The sequence below is a fragment of the Rhipicephalus microplus genome, chromosome 3, assembly GCF_043290135.1.
Source record: "Rhipicephalus microplus isolate Deutch F79 chromosome 3, USDA_Rmic, whole genome shotgun sequence".
Taxonomy (NCBI): Eukaryota; Metazoa; Arthropoda; class Arachnida; order Ixodida; family Ixodidae; genus Rhipicephalus; species Rhipicephalus microplus.
This window is the reverse complement of record NC_134702.1, coordinates 243,563,514-243,574,800: the sequence shown is the minus strand read 5'-3', so window position 1 is coordinate 243,574,800 and position 11,287 is coordinate 243,563,514.

Here is an 11,287-nt window from a genome sequence, read left to right as displayed (position 1 = left end):
GGCCCTTCCCACGCAAAAGTATGGGACCGGTGCACCCGTATATTAAACTCCCGCACAGCGGGAGATCCGCTATATCGAACACTGCACCGCGCCGAAGCCCAGGAAGTTCATTTTTCCTAGCAAATATGCGTCGACTTTAGGCCGCGTTCTAACGAGTTCCGATACTTTTTTTGCGCACAGGCGGCGAAAAAAAACGGGTGTTATTTCATCGCGCTGATCTGGTTCGTTGCGCGGCACTTGCTACATCTGTAAAATTGATGCACGATCTGCAAGTCTTAGCGTGCAGACATAATGTTTTCCGAAAGACCGATATGGGGGCACCAAAATGAGAGCGGGAAGTTACCCGGTGATCTCAGTGCAGTGTTCGCATGTGGTTCGCATCACTTCCCTGTTGTTAGCGCACAATGGCATGCAAGGCTGAAAAGCATGATTTTCGAGATGTGTTACCTTGTGACGTATTTTCAGTGTTTTCGGTTTCAAAACCCGCGTCTTGGAGGCTACGCTTTTTTCATATTTTCGCATCAATGCTGATAAAAGCAGTGGCTGCCAGCTACGAAGCCATAGTGACATTGATATCGCCAACGTGTCGGCAGTGACAACTCGGACGAACTCGGCATTGCGTCTTTTGCGCCTTGTGAGCTTGTACACTTCTCGCCTCGTTGCTGATAAATCCTCAATCGGGAGTTTAACTGAACGTTGACCCACACGTTGGGATAAAAGTTATAACTGGCGCTTGGAGCGACCATGTTGTAAACGTTCCTTGCGGGCCAGGTGATGACTTCGGGTGCGTCATGACCATACGATGGCTCAGTGAATTTTGCGACTTATCAGCATTTCCGGGCACCATCTCGCACAGTGGCGACTTCATCGGTATAGATGACGATGCTGCCGTTTCTGACTGCATCGATGCTGAGATTTTGGCTTCCGGTGCCGCGGAAGTGTACTAGTGCGTGCATGAAGACTATGCGAATGCCTTCACTGCCACCGCTAACCGTGCTTTTGCCGCGCTACAAAGCTTGCATCGGCGTTCAGCGTCAACTGACGTTGTGGCCGAAGGAGCTAAGGTCACTTATTTGAAAAGCTTGAATGATAATAGGGATGACTGGAACTCGACAGCGCGCAAGAATTAGGACAAGTTTACGGACTAAATAAAGTGCGGTAACCTGCAGTTCGCACCTTGTGTTTGAGTGAATCGTTATCTTAGCTCTTGTAAAAATTTCTGAGGCCTGAAATTCTTCAATTTAGGCCCTAAATATACTTCTTTTTGTATTTCGAAACCTCGATATATCGAAATATTTTGCGATCCCCTTCGAGTTTGATATATCCGGGACGTACGCGACAACTCTATTTAACAACGCCTCCATATAACCCACCTTTTTACCAGGGTGTTCATCGTAATTATGGTTGTTATAGTTCCTCCTTTATTTCTTGAGTACCTGAGTTCAAAGCACCTATCAATGATTGTGGCAGAAAGAGATTCTTATAAACTAACGACGTTCATTCTCGTGAGCAGACCTCTTTGTGTCAGTTGTCCCATTGCCAGCTATATTCATTATGAAGAATGTGATATGTTTTGCCTTTTTAGCAGATTGTTACCGCTCCTATAGCTGTAAAGATCCATTTTCTCACAGTTACAGAGATGTACTGTTGGGCTATATCTTCACTGTCTTCACGGTCTTCTACGTCGTCTGGTCTTATGCTGCTGCCCTCGACACGTAAGTAAAGCCTTCTTCAGCCGTCGAAATCGTATTGCGCAGACTAAGAGAGAAAACTTTGGCGACGTTTCAATGATGTAGATATTTTGGACTTTTATAAATGTACTTCTGGAGCTGTTATGCATGATGTGTTTATTGTACCTATGGTTCACGATATTCAGGGAACCACTCAGAAAAGAAAAAAGTATGCATGTGGTCTGATGGCAAAATCTGTTTGCCTGCGCGTCTGAATAAATGATTCTTTTAGTTGAAGTACGCGCACCAATTCAGCATTATAAAAAGCAACGCCTTTTGAAAGCGAAGCATTTCTCAGCGAACTTCGGCGACATTGAAGATATCTATCTATCTATCTATCTATCTATCTATCTATCTATCTATCTATCTATCTATCTATCTATCTATCTATCTATCTATCTATCCACTTACGACTTCAAGCTCCCCTGCCAGTTTCAATAATAGTATAGATGCTGAAATTGGTATGGGCTAACATCACTGTATGACAAGCATTATTAACCAGTCATAAAATGGAAATCAAGACACGTGTGCTACAATTTCCACTTCATGATCTTGCTGTTCTTAGAGTGATTTCGTTCACATGACATGTCAAAAAACTTCTATGGTATGACATGACTGCATAGTGAACAGAAGTGACAGACCATATTGTAGAAATTATGACATGCATGTCATGTCAGTCATAACTACACGCAACGCTCATGATGCGCTCATGTTAGTTTCACTAGCTTCACATATACCAAATTAGGTATTACGGGGTGTGAATAAATGACCAAGTCTTATGACTGGTGCAAAAAAGATAATTATAAGATGCGTGCCATGTAACAGCTTGGATACATGCCACAGTTATTGATGATTGATTGATATGTGGTGTTTGAAGCTTCAAAATCGCCATATTATTGGAAAGACGCCGTAGTTTAGGGCTATCAAGTTTTGACCACCCGAGTTCTTTACCGTGCACCCTAATCTGAGCACATGGGCCTACAAAGTTTTCGCCTCCATTGAAAATGCAATCACCGCAGCCAGAACTTGATCCCGCGACCTGCGCGTAGGCAGCCGAGTACCTTAGCACTTACATCAGTGCAGCGGGCCTACATGCCAAGCTCATGATGTCCTCGCGGCCGTTTCGCTAGCTTCACACATACCAAATTTGGTATTACGTGACAAGAATGGACGATGAAAGTAAATGACGTGTCTAAACAGAATTATCATCACAAGCGTGTCATGTCACAACATGAATACATACCACACTAATGATGCGCTCGTGGCCGTTTCACTAGCTTCACATATACCAAATTTGGTATTACGGGACAATAATGTAAGACGAAGATATTTGACGGGTGCAAACATAATACTCATGACATGCGTGTCATGGAACAACATATGCCCCACTTATGATGCGCTCACGGCCGTTTTGCTAGAATCACATATACCAAATTTGATATTTGAGACGTTAATACATGACGAAGGTATGTGGCTGGTGCAAACGTGATAATCATCAGATGCGTGTCATGTAATAATGTAACTACATTCCACGTTCCTGATGTGCTCGTGGCCATTTCGCTAGCTTAACAATACCAAATTTAGGATTCAAGGACGTTAACCGATGACGAAAGCATTTGACTGATGCCAACAGGATGAACATGAGATGCGGGACATTTAACAGCATCCCTACAAGGCATGATAATGATGCGCTTGCGGCCATTTCGGTAGTTTCACATATACTAAATTTGGTATTCCTTCACGTGATTGGATGACGAAGGTAAATGACATGTCCAAACATGATAATCATATTATGCTTGTCATGTAAAACAAGACAACATGTTACGTTTATAGCACACACATTGCCATTTGACTATCCTCACATATACTAAATTTTGTGACGTGAATGAACGACGAAAGTTAAAGACACGTCCAAACATGATAATCATGATATGCGTGTCAAAAAAAATCACTACATGCTACGCTCATAACGCGCTCGTGGTCATTTTGCTAGCTACACATATACCAAATTTCCTATCACGTGACGTGAATAGACGATGAAGGTAAAGGAAACGTCCAAACATGTTAATCATGATATAGAAGTCATGTACGACATAATTTTCTTCTGTCTTGTAATGCTGTGCTGATTTTAAAGTGACGTATCAATCTTCTTCATTCGTGCTTCGCATATCATCGATTGCCCATGTACATATATCTGGCAATTTTCCTTTGTGTGGTGGTAAGATCATGGTTTGTAGAATGGAGCCTACAATATCGATAGACATTTTAAAATTAAGACTCCTCAAATCGTCAGAATAATTTGAGGACGTGCTTTTCTGCTCGCCTTGTCTAATTCAGTACGCATGAATCGCAATTTGTCCCCTGAGTTTCTCAGCAATTCGATATCAACGGCAAAGCACAGGTTACTTACGTGGTCTCCAATAAGTTGCATTACAAACTCTTTGCATTGTGGGCCTCTGGAAACCTCCTGTAATTACACGGTCATTAGCACTGCAGAGATCGTATGCACTTGTCTTACACCTCCTTTATTGGTATACTGTCGCTTTATTTGTGAAGCACGATGGTAGCAGTTGTTCCGTTGTAGATTTCTGCAAGATTGCTTATCCCACAAGTCGTGGGATCGAGTCCCGGCTGCGGCGGCTGCATTTTTGATAGAGACGAAATTGCTGTAGGCCCATGTGCTCAGATTTGTGAGCTCTTTAAGAATCACAGGTGGTCAAAATTTACGAAACCCACCACTATGGCGTCTCTCATAATCATATGGTGGGTTTCGTTGCGCTAAATCCCGCATATTAATTACCAATTCAGTATGTTTATAGATTGCCACACTGCCTCCTCAAGTTTTGTTATCGCCTCTTTTCACCGTCAGTTATTCTCAGCGCAAACCGCGCCCTCAATTTTCGAAAAGCTGTGCCCCGTAGCGGTGGTTTAGCGGCTAAGGTACTCGGCTCCTGACCCGCCGGTCACGGGATCAAATCTCGGCTGCGGCTGCTGCATTTCCGATGGAGGCGGAAATTTTGTAGGTGCGTGTGCTCAGATTTGTGTGCACGTTAAGGAACCTTAGGTGGTCGAAATTTTCACAGTCCTTTACTACGACGTCTTTCATAATCATATGGTGGTTTTGGGACGTGGAACCCTCCACCCCCATATAAAACAAATCAATTTTCGAGAAGCTTCAGGACTGATATATATCACTATGTTAAGATTACGCCCACTCCGTGAACATTACATATTATTCTGGAACCTACGTCGCCACTAGCGATAACACTAGAATATTCGATGGCGGGTGTATGAATGCCCACACGCTTCGCCTGTTGTGAGTTGATGGAAGGACGACGCTCTGCTCGCCGCTATCAGTTCCAGTGTGTTGCTGTAATCTGACTTACCTTTTACGTGGCCATAAGCTCCGCCCAAACAAACAGTTTATATTTGACCATCAGCCTGCTCCCTTCGTCCACGTCGACCCTAAGATATCTGGTGGAGCTGCTTCCCGTCCACGTACCTAACGGTCTTTTCCTGTCAAGAACCAAGCACCAATTTTGAAGCTCGACCTTTGAGCAAGCTGCCAGCAACAAGGGCTACCTCTTGAGTACGGGGCACTACCTAATTACACTCGCAAGCCACTACTACTGCGACAACTATGACAGCCCTTGAACAAACGCCCGCTGTGGTCGTACTGCAGCAGCCAAAGGAGCCACCGATCTTCCACGGATTATCATTTGAAGAACCGGAGACCCGGATGGAGACATACGACCAAGTTGCTGCCTCAAACCAATAGGATTGGAAAAGAGTCAAAGCTTCACCGCAAAGGCGAAGATGTGAACGTGATAGCGAGAAATTGGAAGGTCACGCGCAGAATGGCCAGCAGATTGGAACACGCCCTGCGTTTCTCACGCTCAAAGACGCATGAAAATAACTCTAAGGTACAGATGAATATGAATTAGCGTCTCAGTTGATGCTTCGCTGTGTCCTAGAAGCGCGCTCATTTAGCAAACGTAGACTGTGCAACAACTGCAGTAACCTTTGTGTGCCCTGTAACTAAAAGAGGTAAAAGGGTTGCCCCTACAACAAAGTAAAACACAGTGAATGGCGGTGGCCATGCTCTGCACAACGGACGGGTCAGTAGACCCACTTCGGGTGTTTGAAGCCGGAACGCGCCGCGGTTGATTTTTTCGCATCCTATAGGTGATCAGTTGAAGTTGAGAGTTTCCGGAGCCTGGCTACACTCCATGACAAACATTGCCGGAGTGCGAAGTTTTGTGACGATCTTTATCGGCAAATCCGTGTAATACCCATAATTCCCCACGGCTGGGCTAAACTGCACCTGCGCACGCTTCTCGAGCGTGCAGGTTCAGTCTAGCCTGGCCATGCATTCTCATGATCGCTGAAGGATTGCAGCGCCATAGTCCCGGTAGAGGTTCTTGTAGAAACGCCCCGCCGTGGTGGTTTAGTGGCTAAGGTACTCGGATGGTGACCAGCAGGTCGCGGGATCGAATCCCGGCTGCTGCGGATGCATTTCCGATAGAGGCGGAAATGTTGTAGGCACGTGTGCTCAGATTTGGGTGCACGTTAAAGAACCCCAGGTGGCCAAATGTCCGGAACCCGCCACTACGGCGTCTCTCATAATCATATCGTCCTTTTGTGACTTTAAACCCCACAAATTAATCACTCAGGTTCTTGAAGAAAAAAAAAGGAAGAAATAAACGCGGTGCGGTTACTGCCTCTTTCATTGGAAAGCAGCTCCACATCGCTGCGCAGGAGTTGGGTTAAAGGAAACTAAAGGTACAAAAGATAAAAATGGCAGCATATCCACGGAGTGAATGATGGAGAGTGGAGCATAGCATTCGTCTGTCCATTCGTTCTTGCTTCCCTCCGTCCATGCGTCCGTCTGTGCGACCGTCCATGCGTCCATCCATGCGTGCGTGTGTTCGTGCGTCCGTCCCTGCGTTCGTCCATACATCAGCCCCTGCGTTTGTTCATGCGTTCATCCATGTATCTGCTGTGTTTGCGTTCGTCCATCTATTCAACACTCCAAGTGCCACCATCTCGCATATTTTCATCAAATATTCCCCATATAAAAGCACCGCCGTCCAGCGGACATTCCAAAGACTAAACGAGAGGTGGCACACGCACACTTTTTTACGGCTTGCACTTCGGGTCTACTTCCCACCTTTAACTACCTCGAGTTCATGGTATATACTAGATGATTGTATTCATGGCACCGCGGCTCAACGCTCGCTAATCCTTTCTAAAAATAAGGAGGTTACGCCCAGCGAGTATAACGTAGCAACCCTTTCTTGTCAGATAGTGCTCGATGTACATGCCAATTGCTGCTAATGGGGATCACAGCGTGCGCGTTAACTAAAAGCCGAATGCTCCTGTCTCTCATTCCCCCTTAGCAACCATTGGCATGTACATTGAGCACTATCTTTCACTGTTCAACAACGCACAGAAGCAATCTGTTGCCTGCACCCCCTTGAAGGTCAAAATGTTATACTTGTTACACCCTACAATGGCTATGAGGGACGAACAAGTGCCGCTGTAAGGAGCTTCGCCCCTAAAACGAAATTGTTCCGGTGGAAGCCGAACACCAGCCGAGACGTACGATTCCCCCTACTACGAAGCAAAGGCACGTGAGTGAGCGTCGGCCCACTGCTCTTTGCAAGGCAAAGTGCGCGTGGGAGATGAGGGCACGGCTGCCGCGTCGTGAAAATGTAGCTAATGGCGCTCATTGCGTCATCTTCTCGGTAATCCTGAAAACACGATATTACCCTCCTCCCCCAACGCCCGTCAGCAGCTGTAAGTGGTAGATATAGATAGCTTGCCGTTTGAACGTTGAAGAACGTGCTCCTCGGTGGCTCAGTGGTTAAAGCCTAGAACTCACGTTTCAGAGGACCGAAATTCAACTCCGTGCGTAGGAGTCTTCTTCGAGTCTTCTTCTGTTTTTTTTTGTCTCTCTTGCAAGTATACATGTGCGGTGAGTTACGGCAATGCCAACAATGACGCCAGCGGCAAAATCTAGACGAGAGTGCATGTATAATTGTGATTGCAACAGCGAAGCTGCGTCACATGTACTACCTGAAAGACGTGGCGAGGACCTGGTTCAAAACTCGGGAGCCTGCACTTTGATCCTTGGATCTTTTTCGCGGTGTATTCCTGGAAACATCCATGAGCGTCACCCGCAAGGAAAAGGCTGCTGCTTTACGAAAATTCCGGGTGCAGCAACCTAATTAAAATGTCACCATCCTAATCGAAGAGAGGACGAAATTGTTTAGATACGCAGATGCTGTATGGCTGAGGACAAGAATCTCCGCTTGCTCATGAAGGGTGCAAAACAAGCGTTGTTTAAGGTATTTGTTCGGAACTCGCCCAAGACTGTAGACGAATTCCTAACCAAGGTCACGACAATAGAGTATTTAGGCTCTTGAGATATGCACAAGACTGCATGGACGGCGCTCCTGAACAACTAACTACGCCGGAACCCATGCCCTCGAAAAAGACAACTTGCGTGAGACCAATGGAACGATCGTCCGAGAGGAGCTGCGCAAGCCATTACCTTCGACGCAGCCTCAAGTGGACTCGATCACCGGCATTGCTTGTAAAGAAGTCCAGCAAGCGTTGAGAATTCTCGAACCAGCGCAGTTCTACCCGGAGGCAATGAACTACGCTGCTGTGGTGCATCGTATCGCTCCGCCACGACGCACAACGTCAAGGTGCCACACCTGCGCTGTTTTACCACTGGAAAGCGCCGCCACCAACGCTAATGCCATACCACCCACCTGCAGGCCGGCGCAACGCACCGAGGAATACAGACATGTGTCGCGCTCCCGATCACCGCTCACTACGGGAAAGCTGTCCACACCTACCACCACTGCCAGAAAAGACAGATGAGGCTGAAAGGTTTTGCCGTCAATGCACCACGTCCACAGCCAGAGGAACGCCAATGTGACATCGCCGACTACCTGGCAGGAGCGCAATGAACACCACAAAGTTCTTCTCGGTCACCGTCGCCAAGCCGCCACATGTCACCGCACCGCCAGAAGTACACTGGCCCGACCTGAGGCCGCTCTCCTAGCTCTTATCCGAGAGACTAAGGGCAGCAATCGATGGACGTGTGGTTGCTATGTGACGAACTACCACAGATCTTCCGACGACGAGGTTTTGATGGCACTCTCCTAACATGACGCGAACCAGGTAAGCTCTGACGACAAAACCTCTAGTACTAAGGACAACCTGACAATATACCATGGAAGCAGGGAAACAACCAACGTAATTGCGACCCGACGTCACGACCTCACTGCAACGCGAGATGACAAACTAGCGACGTCAACGTTCTTACCAATGGCCAAAGTGAGACAGCTCTAGTTGACATCGGAGCCAACAGGGGAGCGTTCGTCACGAAGTTCAAGAAAGTCAAGCACGCCTGGGTAAGCCCCGAAATAACATTAGCTGGAGGCCACATAGAAACGCCGGAGAGAATCGGTACAGGAAGAGTCAGCGTTAACAACCGGATTTACCCCACAAGCTTTGGGTACTACAGCGGCGCTCAGGGTAGCATCTTTGGTGTGGTCTTCTTAAGCCTTCATGATGAAGACATATTCATTCAATCCAAGTCAATAACGCTATCAACAGAACAAACCCTACCGCCGCACTCGCCGCCAGGAAAACAACCCTTGCATGTACTGGAAGAAGGAATCATGATTCTCCTTCATTCTAGCATCAACATTTCCGTCGCCTCTTAGAAATCATTGTACCTACAAGGCGTCGTTGAAAGCGACGAGCAGCCGTTGATTAACCGCAAAACTTGCATGATAAGAGGAATGGCTGAGGTGAGAGGGGAAAAAACAACAGAGATGCTCGCGAACTTAAGCAGCAAGTACAAACACGTGACCAAAGGCATGAAGTTCGCCTATATTTAAGAAATTGCTGAAGCCAGCAATGCTATCACTCTCGCCGAGTCTTCTGAACCAGCTTCTACGAATGGAAATCTCCACAAGAATTTCAACGTCAATTGGAGACTTCCGAAGCATAATCAAGAGTGGCTGAAAAGCCTGCTCCAGCAATACGAACACTGCTTTGCGTCGTCACCGAAAGCTCGGCAGAAAGCATAGGAAAACATCGCATCATAACAGAGGATAGTAACAGGCCACTTCGTCCGAGCCCGTACAGAGTTTTGACGCGAGAGCTTGTGGGGGTGCTGACATGCCCTGTAAAGTTGCTTATGCCATGTGGCGTACGTGTTGCGCGCATTAGCCGCATTTAGAGTTCACAGCTGTTGAGTGGTAGGTTGCGTTGTGGTCGCGAATATTATAACGGGGCTGAGTACCTAAGGGAGCAAGAAAGATACCTAATGACTAAGGGTAAAAGAAATTCAGCTGTAATGAAAAGTTGGGCACTGTGGAACTGTAATAGGTATTGCCACATGGTCTGCTTGTGTGAGATCCATGAGTGAAAGAGGACAAGGACGATCTATATAAGCTGCTGCTGGGCTAGTCAACTCAACGAGCCCCTTATAACAAATTTTTCGTGAGAAACGGGGCAAGATTGGTCGAAGTGATAGGTACAACGTCTCGCCAACCACACAATCTCCAAGACTCCACCCAGCAGCCGGAACACACGCCGTGCACCCGTAGACACTCCTGTTCACCGAGTAAGCTGCCGCCAACGAGGCCTACCACCTGAGACACCAACTACTGACGCAGCGACTGTGACTTCGACACGAGATCCCGAGCAAGCTTCGACACCTTCCACACCGATATACTGCACCATCCTGAACCCGCTCATGTCTAGTCCCTTTCACGGAGAGCAGCATGAAGATGTTGACGGCTGGCTGAGTGAGTTTCAACATGTGGCAGCGATCAATTACTGGGATGATGCTGCGAAGCTCCTGAACGTGTACTCTTGCCTAAAGAACGGTGCCAAGACGTGGTTTTTGATCAGGAATGATGTTCTGACATCTTCGCGCGAGTTCCAGCGTCGCCTTCTGGAAACCTACAGGAGTCCCGACCGCCGCGAACGGGCAGAGCGTGCACTGCAATCAGGCAAGAAGATGCCAAAGAAGACCGTCTCTATGTACGTCAAGGACATGACACGGCTTTTAAGCGAGCGGATCCTGCTATGGCAGAAGAAAAATGTTGCGCCACCTCATGCGGGGTGTGAAGGAACAACTTTTTGCTGGTTTGGTGCGTAGTCCTCCCAGGAGTGTTGCTGAGTTCCTTACTGAAGCGGCAACAATGGAGCAAGTACTGCACCAACGGCCTGCCCTGCTTGACCGTAGAGTGAATGATGCTTAAACTTCTGAAATTTTCGACACCCCTGGGAGCAAGAGCCCCGAATGGATTCGCGAAGTCATCCGCTCTGTCGTCCTCGAAGAAATAAAAAAGATGTATGGGACAAGGCAAGTTGATGTCTGTTCTATCAGCAGTGCAATCTGTGACGAGGTCCAGCAGGTGCTGCACGCCCATCGTGTTCCGCCGATGTCGTATGATCTGGAAACGGCTCCTGTGTCTACCGACAGGCGCCGTCGTACGTAGGCGGGAGCCTTGCGATCTGCCACA